We start from the raw sequence: 6,012 nt of genomic DNA, 5'->3' as shown, positions 1-6,012 counted from the left end.
CCTGTATGTAGCTTAGATATTATGGGACAGAATTATCTGTATCAGTATAACAGGGTTTCTGTAATTCTCAAAAGTTATTTGCTCCGTCTATTACTTTTTCATGTATTGCTTTAAACTCTTGTGAGTTTTTTTTCAGTTTTAGCAGTGCCCCTGTTTAACGTTCACCACCCACCATCCCACATATCTTCATTCATAATTAATATTTGTTTTATTCTTTGTATTGGGTTGTCTCCCTTTTATTGCTGACACTTTAGATACCTCTTTGTCTGCCTTTCTTTTTTTATGATTAGTGAACATTGATTAATGCTTCATTGATTATGATTTTAAGTGAGTTTAGTCTTGCATAAGGGGGTTGCACACCAGGTTTAGCAATCAGTTACTCCACGCCTGTTGCTATGCTAGTACTTTTTGAGGACAAAATGAAGAAACTAATCTGTCCATCCATTTGGGTCAACAATGATCTTCCAGAACACCAAATCAGCCCAGTGAGAGAACTCCAAATATCCCAGTAATGCTTGTATTTCGTCATTGTATTTTTCAGTCGCCAAATTTTAATGTTCAACATCATTTCCGTAAAGAAGATTAGCTGCCATTTTCATGGGTCAATTAGCAAATATTATTAATCATCCTGTGTGCTATATTCTTCGTGCATGTTAATATTATACCCTGATAAATTTTTTTAACCATTTAATTAGGCTCTCATGTTAGTTTTTTCATTACATACTATGTACATCTGGGCATTTTATTTTTCCTCTCTAAGGGTGTTAGCATTTCAAATTGGTAGTTTTATTTGTATTAAAAAATAACAAGTTCCAAGCAGCAGAGGGTAAGTAATTTATTTAGATTTCCTTATCTTTGCATTTTGCAGTCTATGGACTTAATAACAGCCAGTCATTTTTTTTACTTTACCTATATTGTGACATTTTTACACATGGTAAGCAGGTTGCACACCATTTCTTCACTTAATATTTTGTGGTCCATTATCAAACTCTGGTTCTTTCCATAATAGTTTTGGATTGCCTTCCTGAAATTTTTCCTTATACTTAGCAGTTGTTATCTGCTATTTTTTTTGTGGCTTATTTTTAGTAGTCCCTTGCTGTTATGAAGCCTGGTTGACTTATTTATTGTTTTTTTTCTGTCCTGAAAACTTAGCTTTGCTTCTCTTTTAACATTGAATCATAGTGAAACACCCATATAAGGAGTCTTTTTGCTGAACAAAGCATGTTAGAGTAGACTTAGTCCATGCTTTACCTAGTGTATACTAACCCAGAAGTTATTTATATATCAAATCTTCTTTCTGCAGCTTTATTTTAGGAATAATGTCTAAACAAGGTGCAGATAATGTGGTTAGGTGGGAGCCCCCTGGAACATGCATCCCACTTGTTTATCTTATACATGCTGGTAGAGGACAGATGACTGTCCATTTTGTTGTCTTTGGTCTGACAAGATATGGGATCTCACATAGAATTGACAAACCTACCAAGCAAGAAAGAAGGCATCCTCTTCTTTGTCAGAGTTTTTCAGGTCTCTTTCTCAGAGTCCCTTGGGTCTTAAAAAAAGTTTGCACAAATCTCATTAGTGGACCCACTCCCAAAAGAAGGTATAAATGGGTAGAGAGGGGGTTGTACCTTCCAGAGTGGGAGGGACAGCACCATCCCCATTTGGTGATGGCAGAGAGCTAGTAATACCCACCAAAGAGGAGGGTCAGTACCCTTTCTTTACCACTAGGATAGAGAATGAGCCACAGTTGGTAATGTAATCAAGTCCCCTGAGAAAGGGAGTGCACAGATCAGGGGATGGATCTTCTACAGATATGAGTAACATGTCCAGTGACCAGGCACTGGGTACTAGGTGCTGGGCACTGGGCATGTGTCTTTGGATCCCTTATGATATAGAGATAAGGATCAGGCTGATCCCCCACTCTCTCCAGACTTCCATTTCATTCCACAAGGCACTGAGAATTGGCTTACAGACACCAGATTATGATAGGGGATCAGATCAGCATACCCCCCTTACCTATTATCTGTCTCAGTCTGTATGGGATGTGGGGCCTTTCTCAGCACGGAAGGGATTGGCCCTTTCCCTACATGCAGTCATGGACTTCTGGACCTGGTTTACATAGTAGTGAGATCATGACTGCAGGCTTCATCTTACAAGGATGGGTATAAAAAGATGAAGGGGAATAGACCTTCTTCCCCCAAATGCTCTAGGCAGACTGAGAGTCAGCTTCAACCACAATTGGAGGCCACTACTTTAAACAGTCTGTTAACTCCATGGGAGGAGTTGCTAGATCAAGTTTCTCCTCCTGCCAAGTCTTCCCCTAAGCAGAGAGACACTGGGTCATGTGGCTCTACCTACCAGAAGAGAGTGCAGAAGATGTCCTTTTTGTCTTTGTTGAAGCTTTCCAGTTTGACACAGAGCAGACCTGTGTGGTACCCTTTCCCTTTGGATCCCCTACCCTTTCTCAACCTTATGGTTAAGAAGACAGAGGAGGAGGAATCCTAGTCATTTGATAAAACAGTGAATTGAAGTTACTGCATCTTGCCTAACAATCTGTGTCCCAAACCTTTAGTTTCAGGTGACTCAAAAATTCTTTCCAGTTATGAGAAAATTTCTGTGGCAAAATTTAGTCTGGATCTCTTGCTCTTTCCTTACCAATATGATCAAGGAGCTCTCTCAAACATTGATCAAGGGCCAAGCTTTTTGAAAGACAACATACAGGGTGGTCTACATTATGACCTTGTTGCTTCTGGCTACAAGATTCATGCTTCTGTCTGGCCCTCTAAACCTCCCAGATTGGAAGCAAAAGCAGCCGATATTTCTATGGGGGACCTGGGTTTTCCTTCCAGTGAAATTATTGGAATCCTTAGAACAAATGGCTAGGTCATTAGTGGCCATAGCCTCACATGCTGACCTCTTTTCAGCAGTCTCATTCAGCCTGCTGAAGGAGGAATATCTGCTATCAGTTGCTGTCTATTGTTAGTTGGAAGCAGTGGCAAAAACCTTCTAGGCATGTATTGTCCTTGTCATTGGAGGTTCTCCAACTACAAAGGGATGTGGCACTGAATACTTCCAAGGCTTTACTAAAGCACAGTAAGAACTTTCTGTGGGCTGCCCCTCTGGAGGTAAGGGCAAGGGTGGACAGCCCTGATGACTTGTTGCCTCTCATGCAAACCATGCCTTTTCATTTGGTTCCATTGGTGCCAAACTAAAGCTCTTTTCACAGGCTTGGTCAGGCAAAATGGTTGATAATTGGGTCGATTCTATTATAAGAAATCGTTAGCAGCTTCAGTTCTGGGATCTTGATCCTCTTGTAAGGTCCCCCAATTGCTTCTACCAGTTAACTCTGGTCCAGTTAAAGGACAAGGTCTGCGCCCTTCTTTTCCTGGTTCCCAAAAAAGGGAAAGTCTCTTTAATTATCAATAAATCCTCCTGAAAAAGATTTCTGCTGGAGGAACCATTCATGATGGAGACCACAGCCTCACCCAAGAATGCCTTATGATCTTTTGATTGAGTGGTTTTCATCGATCTTCATGATGCATACTTTCAAATCCCTATCTTTCATTTACACAGGAAGTACCTCAGATTTGTTTGGATAGGGGGTTCTTCCAATTCTCCCATTTGGCCTAGCCTTCACACCCAGAGCTCTTAACAGTGTCAGGAGTAGTTGCAGCCCATTTAAAGTCATTGGGTATCCCAATCCTTCAATATTTTAATGATCAATTGATTCACAATGACAGTCTAGAGTACCTCAGACTAGACATGTGATGCTGTTGGTTCATAGTGACCAAGCTTGGTCTTCATCCAAACTTAAGCTGCTCCCTCAAAATAATGACAAAGGTCTTTGTGCATGCCCAGATTGTATAGGATTCTCCCACATGGCTGATCCAGTGTTCTGGTATTATTTTTTCCTTAATGGGAAAAGTGAATTTTTGTCATTCTATCAGGTATTTTCCTCCCAGAAAAGTACTTATATGCAATAGCAACAGGTATTTTGCAACATTAAAATTAATTTTAAACTCCACAAGCCCCCAACATTTTTGTTTTTGTATGTTTAGAATAGTCACACACCTTAAATTTATTTTATCACATCTTGCTGGTTTTATAATTTCCAGTGCTTAACTCATTGCTGTGTTAGCAGTAGCTGCCTGCAGCAAATTGCGTTATTGTCAGAAATGATCACCTTAGAAATGTCCACTTACACTCCCTCTTGGTCTTTTATTTATGCATGTGTTTCCCCATTTAATTGGAATACTCAGCTCCAGTACTGTATTTACTGATTGGTGTGTTTCCAAGTCTCACACCACTCAGGATCTTTATATCTATCGATAAAGTATTGTCATCAAGTTGAGTGACCTGGGAAGTAGAGATGCATTTTATTTTCATTATATTGTTTACTACTCATTTTCAGACATTCTCTGCATGAACTATATTTAAGAAGAGTGGGAAAAAATGGGGACATGAGAAGCCCCAATGAGATTCCCACACTACCTGCAATGTACATGCTGCAGATGGACAGATGGGTGTCCACTGTGCTATCTCTGGAATGATGGGGTGTTTGACCTTGCTGTGAGCTGTCTTACTTATAAAGGGAGGATGTCTCCCCATCTCAATATGCAGGCTTCCTCTCTGGGTCCCTTTGGACTTGGATGGGAAGATCTTTCTCTTCTCACATGGACACTCTTTGATCCCAGGAGTGTGCAGGATCAGTCACCTTAGAAGCTTGAGGACCCAATATGTGCTCTGGACTGTCTGTGGCACACTGGACAGGAGATGCTGTTTGGGTTTACTTGTACAACAGAGTATGTGCTGCATTTATGAAATGCATGCTGCTCATGCTTCTTCACTGTCTCTGCAATTCTCCTCAATTCAAGTTCTGTAGCTCCAGTATGGATGAGACTGCACTAGGCAGAGAGATCCTCTGTGTGATCCTCTGAAAACTTGGGTTAATGTTGAGGTGTTTCAAGGATGCCTTCAGGGAATCTTTGAAATGTTTCTTCTGACAACCTTAAGATTGTGTACCCCCTCTTCAGCTTGCCGTAGGTCTTCTTTGGTAGCTTCTGACATCCTGGTGACATGGCCTGCCCATCTCATCTGTGATTACATCAGCAAAGCATGATGCTTGAAATGTCTGCCCATATGAGAAACTCATTGTCTGCCATTTTATCCTCATGAGGTTCCTCGGGCAGTCCATGTGATAATGGTTCAGCTTCTTGGCAGGACATCTGTTTGCCATCCAGGTTTTGCAAGTATACAGCATGGTTGGCAACACAATGGCTTTGTAGACCTTAACTTTTGTCTGTAGGCTAGTGTTATTGCACTACCAGACATTTGCCCATAGTCTGCTAAATGTCATACTTGTTTTAGCAGTTTTGGTGTTAGTTTCATTACTGATGTGAACTGCTGAGATAGGTGAACCTGTCCCCTGTCAGGATGGTCTGGCTATTTACTGTGATGGTGGGCTCAAAGTAATGCTTTCCTGGTGCAAGTCAGTGCATCAGCTCTGTTTATTTTATATTGATTGTACGAACAAAATTGTCACAAGCTGAAGAGAAATGGTTGCATGCCAGAATCAGATTTTGCATTCAGGGAACAGTCATCAGCAAATAGAAGATCATGAACAGTCACTTCCTGTAACTTTGTCTTCATCTGAAGTGACCTCAGATTGGAAGATCTTGTCATCAGTCCAGTATCTGATGTCAATCCCAGTGTCATAATCATGGCAAAGAATATCATACTGAAGATGGTTAGGATGAAGACAGACTTGCTTGACTCCATCAAATTCAGATGACTTGCCATCATCCATGAAACAAGCAAGCATGTAAGAGTTTAACGTTGTTTTTTCTGAGTTCATCGTGGTATAAACTGTCAGTTGCCAACTCACACAGCAAATAATGCCCAAAGGGCATTATGTAAGCTGTGTGAGTCGGCAACTGACAGTTTATACCACGATGAACTCAGAAAAAACAACGTTAAACTCTTATAATTGAAATTGTTTGTTATGTTATTTTG

At 40.7% G+C, this 6,012-nt stretch overlaps 1 protein-coding gene across 1 annotated transcript in view; it reads left to right on the top strand.

Annotated features, from left to right (window-relative positions):
- The window catches only part of LOC149802826 (uncharacterized), a 349,692-nt gene that overhangs the window by 167,255 nt on the left and 176,425 nt on the right, over positions 1–6,012 (top strand). The window lies entirely within an intron of this gene.

The sequence above is a fragment of the Sinohyriopsis cumingii genome, chromosome 3 (genome assembly GCF_028554795.1).
Source record: "Sinohyriopsis cumingii isolate HCF-2022 chromosome 3, ASM2855479v2, whole genome shotgun sequence".
NCBI lineage: Eukaryota > Metazoa > Mollusca > Bivalvia > Unionida > Unionidae > Sinohyriopsis > Sinohyriopsis cumingii.
Note: the sequence above shows the minus strand (reverse complement) of the source record. Positions and strands in the feature narration are given on the sequence as shown.